Source organism: Hyperoodon ampullatus (assembly GCF_949752795.1).
Source record: "Hyperoodon ampullatus genome assembly, chromosome: 1".
Taxonomy (NCBI): Eukaryota; Metazoa; Chordata; class Mammalia; order Artiodactyla; family Ziphiidae; genus Hyperoodon; species Hyperoodon ampullatus.
In genome coordinates, this window is record NC_136914.1 from 17,279,223 (window position 1) to 17,292,003 (window position 12,781).

Here is a 12,781-nt window from a genome sequence, read left to right on the forward strand (position 1 = left end):
ATTGAGGAATTTAAAACAGTTTAAAGGGTACCACAAGCTACCACCTGAGTACCCGCAATACCACAAACACCCCTTGTTCAGTATTCTAGAAATAACTGAGTCTTTTGTGTTTATAATCTCAATATACTGTACCTAGTGATATCTGTTGTTTAAGGTTGGGTGATTGTTTAAGGTGATTTATTGTCTTTGTTGATATACGAAGTTGTGAGCACTTCAAGAGCTTGCTTAAAAGTGACCGTGGAGGTGGTAGTGTGTGGGCAATGGGTGGCATTGGAAGAATATATCTATTAGAAATTAATGCTTAATTTCCTTAATTCTAGGATGCAGTCCATTTTAAGAAGTATCAGCTTTGGCGGGTAGAGGAGGAATAATGCATTAAATGTACACAGTTCTAAATTTTTTTAAATCCTAATTTATAACATTTGATTGTCCTCATTATTACCATCTGAGAATCACATTCGGTTTTAAGTCTTTTTCCCAGTATGGGTGGGGAGGAATGATTCTGAGTCACTTTTGGCAAATGCCACTTAAGTACCACAATGACTTGCAAATTTCCTAACTTTATTAGCATCTTTTCTAAATATAAGATTAGATTGTACATGATTTTCTAAGTTACCTTTCCCTCTCTAACAAGATATTATAAATAAATATATTTTCATAGTAGATTATTAAAACAATCTTTAATGGGTAAATAGTAGTTCATTGTAGGATGTGCCATATTTCATTTAACCAATTTTGTTAATAATTCCAGTTCTACAGAAGGATTTGAGGCATACTATGTAAGAATCAAAAAGTTAAAATCCTTACTTAGTACTTATGTGCCAGGCAGTGTTCTAAGCACTTCACATGCACTTTAACCTGCACAGTAATCCTTTGATGTAGGTGCTGTTATCCCCCTTTTACAGATGAAGAAACGAGCAGTGAGGATTTAAGTCGCTTAGTATGGATTTGAATCATGGAAATTTGGTTTCGGAGATCCTGTAAAGCACATTATACAGTCTCAGTGGTATAGAGCCTACCTGATGGGCTGTAATAAATTGCACCAGATTGTAGTAAGTTTATAGGTCAGGACATTTTAAATTTTACTTCCTTTGGTAATGAAACGTATAATAGATGGAGCGTCCCCCGAGGCCACTCTGTTTGCAGTCAGCTAAACTAATCATTTGGGGTGTTTTGAGAACAAGGAGACAAAGGTACAGGAGTTTAGAGGTGCATAGATTAAGTGAATATTTTCATATACAGTTTTAAGTGTCTATATCCTGTTATCTTCTAAGATAAATGACAAAATAAAGCAGAGTTTTCAAGTTGAGCTGAGATTCTTAAATGCTGAAGTTTGCATTCAAAAGTATAATTTTAATTTACTAAGGCAGTGTGATAATGTGATGTTTTACATTTTAAAATTAAAACAAGTTAATGACAAGTCTCTGTGCTACTTTTTATCTCTTAATTGTTATGGATTGTCTTCATTATTGAGTAGAGGAAAAAAAGAGCTGAATTTTCTCACTCAGAGTTAGACCCTCTGGGCAAATGCAAAATTTCAGGTCAGATTGACGTTAAAAAACAAAACCGTAGGGCAGTGCTATCTGGTGTCTCTGGACCAGTATAGAAATTAAAGAATGTCTAGAAACTTCTACGGAAATTTGATATTGCTGTGACATTAAAGTATGTGATCATTTCTCTACTAACGGATTTTTAAAAATATTTTTGTGACAAGAGTGCAGTTTGGGGTTTAAAAGTGGTCCTTCATCACATATAACTTGAGAGACACTACTCTTAGGTTGTTTTCCTCAGTAGCCAAGACCAGCTCATTTGCCCATCAGTCTCTAAAAACAACCAGCTTACTATCTCTTCACTCCTCATCTCACAACTAATGGACTTGGTGTCAAAGTTTCCGCCCTAGTCTGTAGTGTCTTTCAATAATACTTTCTGGTATCTTGCTTATTGTGAATTTCAAAGTAGAAATTTCTAGTACCTCGGATAGTTTTAGACTTTAATAGTCTTGTGATTATTTCTTCCACTGCTAGAAACAAACAAAAAAAAAGAAATTGTGGGCATGAGATCACATGTGCTATGTCTTTCCCAATTCAGAGGAACCAGTTTCCACATTTTAATCTTGCCCCCTTTTCTTTTACTTCAGAACTTACAAATTCCTCATAGTTTTGCACAGAAGTTATATACCTATGTTTCCTCCAAAAAAATACATATTGAGTACCTCCATTTACTGTGCTCTAGGTGCTGGGGTATACAGCAGAAAACAAAAGACTGGTCCCTGCTGTAAAATTTTAAAAGCAGTCATCTATTCAAAATAAATAAATCTTTCCACAGGGTTCTGCAAATAGTTTATGTTATTGAAATAGAAACTCCTAGGGTTTCTATTAGTAGGGATTAGTAGTCTAGAGGTAAATATAAAGTGAAGTTGTTTGCTCTGAACACCCTTCCAGCTCTAACATTGAGTCTAAACAGATCACACTCTATAGGAGGACTCGACCAAACCCTCACATGTAAATTACAGCTTTTGCAAGACTTAATTTCTACTTTATATTACTGAAATCTGTATGATTGTGCAAGTAAAGTTTTGTGGGCGTGGCTCTTTTTTGGTTATGAGATTGTACTTTTAAAAAATTTCGTCATTAACATACTTTTGAATTTGTTGAAGCATTTCAAATGATTGTGTCTGTATTGGTGTGGTTTTATACATAGCAGTTCCTCCTTTATTCACCTAAAATACTGATTTTTTTTTCTTTAATGTTTGACATAAAACACAAACATAACACATGCCTATTTTGTTTTGACTGTAGAAGGGTAGAAGGTGACAATTTCCTGCCTCCTTCAATCCTACCCTTCTTTTTCAAGGTACCACTCAAATTTCTTGTATATGTCTAAATTTTCTGTGCATACACCAGATGTATGTGTGTGCACATGTGTGTAACTTTTTTCTTTGGACACATCATTTTATTGACAATATCAATAGCATTGTTTTCTCATTTAATAATCTTGGACAGTTTTACACGTCATAACGCATATAAGACATTTTTAATTGCCTAGTGATCCATTATATGAACGTATGCCTTATTGGAGGACTGCCTGCCTGCCTTCTTTCCTCGTAATTTTTGCCTTTACAGTCTCCCAATGTAAGTTGTAGTGTTATCTTTGTATAGTATAGTTTTTTGATATGTGTAAGTTTGCTTTTCTTTAGCAGTACTATGTGGCCCTATTCTCTACCCATTCCACACCCAGACTGTTCTAATCCACATGCAAGGATCATCATCAATTTTGTAATTGTGTTATACAGAATGCTGCTTTGCAAGTTTTGCAGTTTTGGTCCTCATGATATTTTTCTGATTGATTTTTAATTGTTTTATTTTCTTCTAGTGAGCCAACATTGTTTTAAAATACAAATAGTTTATTTGCTAGATTGTACTTTTTCCAAAAAACAAGCATTAAGCTAGCAATTCTATTTTAGACCTGTAAATATTAAAAAAGCTTGAATCAGGTAACACTGATACAGGACCTAGTTTTGCTTTCAAGCCTTGTAGTGAAGTTTAACTTCACAATTTTTGAACTGAGAGCATTTCCCAAACACATCTTTATATTGTCATAACAAGTTTCTTTTGACATTTGTTTTTAAGGGTTTTTTGTTTGGGGCTTTTTTTTTTTTTTTTTGTCTTCAACCTTTAACTCAATTTTGGGTAAGTGGTTTGTGCATGATGCTTGACATTTTGTTTTTGGTGTAAGATAATTTATAAGGTATGTGAGGCATAAGATTTTGTCCCAACTTGACCGTGCTTTGCATTGTCTTGTTATGTCAAAGTGTTAATTAGGTGTATTCCATATACATTTGGGGCTTTTTCTGTGTTCTAGCAGTGCCTTCTAGATAATAACCATAGTTAAATATTGCAGTGTTCTGTGCTTTTCCAAGCATACGGGATTTGTATTGAGCCAGAATGATATTTAAGGGAATCATAAGTTCCTATTTCATGCAACTTTTCTCCTTTTATTAATTATTAATTATTTACCATTAATTATTTACCTCCTCTTCATGTTTTTTTAAGTGTTGCTATTTTATAAGGGTTCTATCTTTAAATGTTCATATCTTCCATCTCTACTATTCTTAGGTTATCCATACTGTTAGTGGCTTTCAAATCTCTGTCCTTATCCATGACCACCTTCTTGTGCTTCAGATCATGTTTCTCCCTGCCTATTGGACTTCTCTGTCAGGGGTCAGCAAACTATAGCTCACAGGTCATATTTCACCTGCATTCTGTTTTATAAATAAAGTTTTATTAAAACATGGACTTAATGTTTGTTCACATGTCTGTGATTTTTGTGTGTGTGTGTCCTATAATGGCAGAGTTGACTAGTTGTGACTGAGACAGCCCTGCAAAGTGTAAGATATTTATTACTCTGGGCCTTTGTAGAAGTTTGCTGATCCTTACTCTAAATGTTTTGTAGTGACAGTCAGCAAAACCAAATGTTTTTAGTGACAGTGTCAGCAAAACCAAATGTCTTATCCTATTTTCTTTTCCTTTTCACTTCCAGCAAGCCCCTAACCCCATTCCCACCTGATGGTTTTACCATTAATCCAGTCAACAGAGTGTGATTTGCATCATTATTTTCTTCTCTCCCCTCTACTTAGACAATGTCCTTGAGTCCACTGCAGTTTCTCCTGATTGTCCCTGGTACTATCTGGGTTCTTATGCTAAAAGACATCCCAGCTGACCTCCCTGCTTTTTTCCCCATGTCCTCAAATGCTCATTGATGTCTGCATGTTAAGATTTCTTCTACTATTTAGAAAGCTGCCAAGGTAATCAAGTTCTCTAACTGGGAAATACTGGAGCTTATGTACTTACTCTCAAAGTGATAGTTGGTGTTTTTAACTACAAAAATGATTGCATGGTGGTTTATAAATGATCAAGCAAAGCTTGTACTCACTCTACAGGAGTGTCTTAATATATTTTTTGTATTACCTAAAGCAGCAAGTGGTATGCCTCTGTTTGTTTCTTGCTTTATTATAGGAAGTAAAAAAAAGCGGGGGGGGGGGGGGATGTGAGAAAAGATTAAGCCAGAAGTGAGGTTAGCATGCAAAATCCATTCCATAAAGCCCATTCTAGTAACCAAATAAAATGGAGAAGCAAGTTATTCAAAGATGCTAATGTCATGCTTGGGCAATTGCCATTTCTGGGACACAATTTTTGTTTTTAAGTATACAGCTGGCTATGTCGAAGGTGGGATTCAGTACATACTCCACAGTAAGATGAAAGAATAAATAGCAACCTGCTCCAGAAAAACACACACATGCTTTGGTGTCAGAGAGCCTCAGTTCAAATTCTAGTTCTGCCATCTATTCAATGTATGAACCTAGTCAAGTTAGTTGAGCTCTCTAAGCCAGTTTTGTCATCTGTGAAACAATGAGTGATACCTATATCAGAGGGCAATGGTGAGACTTAAATGACATCATTGGTATAAAGTATAGAGCAGTACCAGGTGCAGAGCAAATGTGTAATGAATTTTAGCCTTCTTCCATGGGTCTTCATAAAAAAAAACCTGTAGTGTATGTAATGCAGTGGCTGACATTCTATAGTAATTCTAGCTTTTATGGGACTGGGTTTTTTTTTAACATCTTTATTGGAGTATAATTGCTTTATAATGGTGTTAGTTTCTGCTGTATAACAGTGAATCAGCTATACATATATCCCCATATCTCCTCCCTCTTGCATCACTCTCCCTATCCCACCCCTTTAGGTGGTCACAAAGCACCCAGCTGATCTCCCTGCGCTATGCAGCCGCTTCCCACTAGCTATTTTGGTAGTGTATATATGTCAGTGCCACTCTCTCACTTCTTCCCAGCTTACCCTACCCCCTCCCCGTGTCCTCAATTCCGTTCTCTACGTATGCATCTTTATTCCTGCCCTGCCCCTAGGTTCTTCGTAACCTTTTTTTTTTTTAAGATTCCATATATATGTGTTAGCATACAGTATTCGTTTCTTTACGGCTGAGTAATATACCATTGTATATATGTGCCACATCTTCTTTATCCATTCATCTGTCGATGGACACTTAGGTTGCTTCCACGTCCTGGCTATTGTAAATAGAGCTGCAGTGAACATTGTGGTACATGACTCTTTGAATGCTGGTTTTCTCAGGGTATATGCCCAGTAGTGGGGATTGCTGGTTCACATGGTAGTTCTATTTTTAGTTTTTTAAGGAACCTCCATACTGTTCTCCATAGTGGCTGTATCAGTTTACATTCCCACCAACAGTGCAAGAGGATTCCCTTTTCTCCACACCCTCTCCAGCATTTATTGTTTGTAGATTTTTTGATGATGGCCATTCTGAGTGGTGTGAGGTGATACCTCATTATAGTTTTAATTTGCATTTCTCTAATGATTAGTGATGTTGAGCATTCTTTCATGTGTTTGTTGTCTATCTGTATATCTTCTTTGGAAAAATGTCTGTTTAGGTCTTCTCCCCATTTTTGGATTAGGTTGTTTGCTTTTTTGATATTGAGCTGCATGAGCTGCTTGTAAACTTTGGAGGTTAATCCTTTGTCAGGATTAATAGCCTAGTGTAGGCTGATGAAGTGATGAAATTGCAGTTCCATAAATGTAATTGGGTGTGGGGCTTGACCACATTTTGAGATCCAAGTTTATAATCTAGCCCAGCGTATATAGTCTCAGGGTGTAATGTAATGGTACATAAGCTAACAGTTTTGGATGGAACAAAGTTATATTGTTAACCCCCCAAGGTTGCTATACATATATATCAAATTGTATGTATTATTTAGGATTTCTTTTGTTCTGAAACCACTCCGTGGATTCCTTAGGCTGAGTGTCCTTGTATTCCCAAATGAAGGGCCCCTGATCTAGGGGGATGGTAACGGCCACATAAATCCTTAAACCAGTGATTTTTAAGGATCACTGTCAGACACAGCACCCCATATGTATAAACAAATGTATCAGTGCATGCTCTTATTATCTTGAAGTGAAATTGCTTACTGCTTGTTAAAAAATAAATTCCCTATCTAGAGAATAATAGATAATAAGAGAATAATCAGAGGGGAAATTAGAGGGAAGTTTTTAGTACAGTTATTTTAGCCCAAACATAACTATATAATGAAAGTAGTCTGGTAATTGAACACATACCTAGTGTCAGTGTGAATGTGACAACTCTAAATGCAAGTTGTTAAGTTACTCTGAAGTGAACAATGCTTAGTACTAAGTTCTGGACAAAACTATACATTTTTTTAACTTAAGGTATTTCTGGAAAATTCAGAGTATATTAAAATTGTGCAAAAATTGCTTGGTGATAGATGTTAGGTAATATAGTTAGATTCAAATTTTCAGTATTAAAAGTAGATTTTTAGGGCTTCCCTGGTGGCGCAGTGGTTGAGAGTCCGCCTGCCGATGCAGGGGACACGGGTTCGTGCCCCAGTCCGGGAAGATCCCACATGCTGTGGAACGGCTAGGCCTGTGAGCCATGGCCGCTGAGCCTGCGCGTCTGGAGCCTGTGCTCCGCAACGGAGAGGCCACAACAGTGAGAGGCCTGCATACAGCAAAAAAAAAAAAAGTAGATTTTTAAAAAATTTACATGAATGTCTGGCAGGATAGTTGAATGTCATTTGGGATACCAGCTCTTAGGTGTACATCTGTGTATTGCTCATCCCTAATAATGCCAGATGCACCTCACCTATACTTGTTATAATCAAAGTGTAACATAAATTTCTACTGGTTATGGTAATAGTGGTACTGTGTCCCTTGAGAACCAGTCCTTTTCAAATTTCATTGTGCCTGATCCTAAGTGATTCTTGTTATCTTGTGATGATTATTGTGACCCAGGGACCATACTTTAAGGCATAATGATCTGTATCTGCAGTGTCCAGAACAGTAGCTCAGATATCGGACATTCTGTCATTGCAGAAAGTTCTAGTAGGCAGCTGTGCTGTATAAATAGTTTCTCAAATGAGCTTTTTAATTAGTTTCAAATAGCAGTGAGTTTTACTTTTAGACCGGTATCGGAAGAACTAGTTATGTGTGCAGTCATATGCTTTAGAAGCAGTTTCACGTTCTTTTTGTGAAAGTTGAGCTTGATAAAGACATGTGCCAGAATGGAATATCACCAAACCTGCAGAGATGGGTCTAGGCTCTACTGAAAGAGTTCTAAAGCATAAAACAGCATTTTTCAGTATATTTCTTACTGCAGCCTGTAAGAAGAACATTTTATATTGTGGCTCTGTTTGTATACACCAAAAGTTTCACTCAGCTGTGCTCAGCTACCATTGGTAACGAATGTATTAAGAGATTTTTCCATGCTAGTCTATTTCTTTTTTAAATTTTGGTATCTGCAGTTTGAAAAAATACCATGAAAAGTAACCCTGGTAATGTGAGCCTATTAAATTTATAAAGCAGTTTATATCAGTTGGCATTTTAAAAAAGTGTCTAAATCCTCCATTGTTTTTTTACACTTGGTTAATTTAAATTTAATTAGATACAACATAAATACACAATATATTCCTAGATAACTGAATGAATTATCTTGCCACATGGCATTGTTAACTCTTAATCAGTTAAATAGTTAAGACATTGTCCAAAATGGTAATGCTGGTTTTGTGCTTATAGGTACTCTGTGGAATATGGGGGGAGGGGGCAGTTTTGGGGGGGGAAGAAGGTAAGGCAATAATTATGTTACAAGACTAACCCATTTAAGATCACATGATTCGGGCCTCCCTGGTGGCGCAGTGGTTGAGAGTCCGCCTGCTGATGCAGGGGATACGGGTTCGTGCCCCGGTCTGGGAGGATCCCATATGCCGCGGAGCGGCTGGGCCCGTGAGCCATGGCCGCTGAGCCTGCGCATCCAGAGCCTGTGCTCCGCAACGGGAGAGGCCACAACAGTGAGAGGCCCGCGTACCGCAAAAAAAAAAAAAAAAAAAAAAAGATCACATGATTCATGATTGGTAAACCAGTCATCTGCAACAACATGAACACTTACCATATAGCCAAAGAGTGTATATTCATCTTACCCAAGTGTGGTATCAACTTCTTAAGTTACCAGTTAGAAGGTGGAGGGGATTTGCACATTAGTTTTTTATCTTACTGTAATTCTTTTTCAGCTGCTTAAAAATTTCTTTATTGAATGTACTCAACATATATCTTTTCTGCTCTAAAAGCTGAGCACTGTGCTGGATTCTTTTTTTGTTTTTATTCAAACAAAGTCACAAAATTTATAATCATCGTCATCAGTTCACTCAGTCCCGTGTAATTAATTTTTTTATCTTAATCTTTTGTTAGCACTTTTATGAATTCATCAGTTTTCCATTAGAGTTCTGAAAATGCTTATTCATTCAGTTCAGCAGTATAGTCAGTTACCAGAAACCTGTACTTGTCAGTCTTCTCCATGACTTCTTGAAGATAAAACCCTTCATAGGAACATTTTTGCAAAAGCATCAGAGTACACCCAAAACTGTACATGACTTAAAAAATGACCACGGTTAAAGATTTGATGAAAGTTCATAATAATGCAATTGACAAGGAAATTCAGTTATTTCTGAGATACACATCTTAAAGTAATAACTAGAATTATGACTTTATAACATTATTCAAGAACATACAAGATTTTTAGAAATTTCATGTAATGGCTGAAACACTTATATTAACATATTTCCATACAAATAACCCAAAGAAAGTTTAGTATTAGTTTTTATTTCTTTGTATTTTTATACTGCAGGTTCTTATTAGTCATCAATTTTATACACATCAGTGTATACATGGCAATCCCAATTGTCCAATTCAGCACACCACCATCCCCACCCCACCACGGTTTTCCCCCCTTGGTATCCATACGTTTGTTCTCTACATCTGTGTCTCAACTTCTGCCCTGCAAACCGGTATATCATTTCTAGCTTCCACATACATGCGTTAATATACGATATTTGTTTTTCTCTTTCTGACTTACTTCACTCTGTATGACAGTCTCTAGATCCATCCGCGTCTCAACAAATGACTCAATTTCATTCCTTTTTATGGCTGAGTAATATTCCATTGTATATATTTACCACAACTTTTTTATCCATTTGTCTGTCGATGGGCATTTAGGTTGCTCCCATGACCTGGCTATTGTAAATAGTGCTGCAGTGAACATTGGGGTGCATGTGTCTTTTTGCATTATGGTCTTCTCTGGGTATATGCCCTGTAGTGAGATGGCTGGATCATATGGTAATTCTATTTTTACTTTTATAAGGAGCCTCCATACTATTCTCCATAGCGGCTGTATCAATTTACATTCCACCAACAGTGCAAGAGGGTTCCCTTTTCTCCACACCCTCTCCAGCATTTGTTGTTTGTAGATTTTCTGATGATGCCCATTCTAACTGGTGTGAGGTGATGCCTCATTGTAGTTTTAATTTGCATTTCTCTAATAATTAGTGATGTGGAGCAGCTTTTCATGTGCTTCTTGGCCATCTGTATGTCTTCTTTGGAGGAACGTCTATTTAGGTCTTCTGCCCATTTTTGGATTGGGTTGTTTGTTTTTTTAATATTGAGCTGCATGAGCTGTTTCTGTATTTTGGAGATTAATCCTTTGTCCGTTGATTCGTTTGCAAATTTTTCTCCCATTCTGAGGGTTCTCTTTTTTTCTTGTTTATGGTTTCCTTTGCTGTGCAAAAGCTTTGATGTTTCATTAGGTCCCAATTGTTTATTTTTGTTTTTATTTCCATTACTCTAGGAGGTAGATAAAAAAAAATCTTGCTGTGATTTATGTCAAAGAGTGTTCTTCCTATGTCTTCCTCTAAGAGTTTTATAGTGTCCAGTCTTACATTTAGGTCTCAAATCCATTTTGAGTTTATTCTTGTGCATGGTGTTAGGGAATGTTCTAATTTCATTGTTTTACCTGTAGCTGTCCAGTTTTCCCAGCACCACTTATTGAAGAGACTGTCTTTTCTCCATTGTATATCTGCCTCCTTTGTCATAGTTGACCATAGGTTCGTGGGTTTATCTCTGGGCTTTCTATCTTGTTACATTGATCTATGTTTCTGTTTTTGTGCCAGTACCATATTGTCTTGATTACTGTAGCTTTGTAGTATAGTCTGAAGTCAGAGAGTCTGATTCCTCCAGCTCCATTTTTCTCCATCAAGACTGCTTTGGCTATTCGGGGTCTTTTGTGTCTCCATACAAGTTTTTTTTTTTCGCGGTACGCAGGCCTCTCACTGTTGTGGCCTCTCCTGTTGCGGAGCACAGGCTCCGGACGCGAAAGCTCAGCAGCCATGGCTCATGGGCCCAGCCGCTCTGCAGCATGTAGGATCTTCCCATACCGGGGCACGAACCCGTGTCCCCTGCATCGGCAGGCGGACTCTCAACCACTGTGCCACGGCAGGCGGACTCTCAACCACTGTGCCACCAGGGAAGCCCCCATACAAACTTTAAGATGATTTGTCCTAGTTCCGTAAAACATGCCATTGGTAATTTGATAGGGATTGCATTGAATCTGTAGATTGCTTTGGGTAGTATAGTCATTTTCACAATATTGATTCTTCCAATCCAAGAACATGGTATATCTCTCCATCTGTTGGTATCATCTTTAATTTCTTTCATCAGTGTCTTATAGTTTTCTGCATACAGGTCTTTTGTCTCCCTAGGTAGGTTTATTCCTAGGTATTTTATTCTTTTTGTTGCAGTGGTAAATGGGAGTGTTTCCTTAATTTCTCTTTCAGATTTTTCATCATTAGAGTATAGGAATGCAAGAGATTTCTGTGCATTAATTTTGTATCCTGCAACTTTACCAAATGCACTGATTAGCTCTAGTAGTTTTCTGGTGGCATCTTTAGGATTCTCTATGTATATTATCATGTCATCTGCAGACAGTGACAGTTTTACTTCTTCTTTTCCAATTTGTATTCCTTTTATTTCTTTTTCTTCTCTGATTGCTGAGGCTAGGACTTCCAAAACTATGTTGAATAATAGTGGTGAGAGTGGACATCCTTGTCTTCTTCCTGATCTTACAGGAAATGCATTCAGTTTTTCACCATTGAGAATGATGTTTGCTGTGGGTTTGTCACATATGGCCTTTATTATGTTGAGATAGGTTCCCTCTATGCCCACTTTCTGGAGAGTTTTTATCATAAATGGGTGTTGAATTTTGTCAAAAGGTTTTTCTGAATCTATTTGAGATGATCATATGGTTTTTATTCTTCAGTTTGTTAATATGGTATATCACATTGATTTGTGTATATTGAAGAATCCTTGCATCCCTGGGATAAATCCCAGTTGATCATGGTGTATGATCCTTTTAATGTTGTGTTGGATTCTCTTTGCTAGTATTTTGTTGAGGATTTTTGCATTGATATTCATCAGTGATATTGGTCTCTAATTTTCTTTTTTTATAGTATCTTTGTCTGGTTTTGGTATCAGGGTGATGGTGGCCTCATAGAATGAGTTTAGGAGTGTTCCTTCCTCTGCTGTATTTTGGAAGAGTTTGAGAAGGATGGGTGTTAGCTCTTCTCTAAATGTTTGATAGAATTCACCTGTGAAGCCATCTGGTCCTGGACTTTTGTTTGTTGGAAGATTTTTAATCACAGTTTCAATTTGATAACTTGTGATTGGTCTGTTCATATTTTCTATTTCTTCGTGGTTCAGTCTTGGAAGGTTATACCTTTCTAAAAATTTGTCCATTTCTTCCAGGTTGTCCATTTTATTGGCATAGCATCTTAGGATGCTTTGTATTTCTGTGGTGTCTGTTGTCACTTCTTTTTCATTTCTAATTTTATTGATTTGAGTCCTCTCTTTTTCTTGAT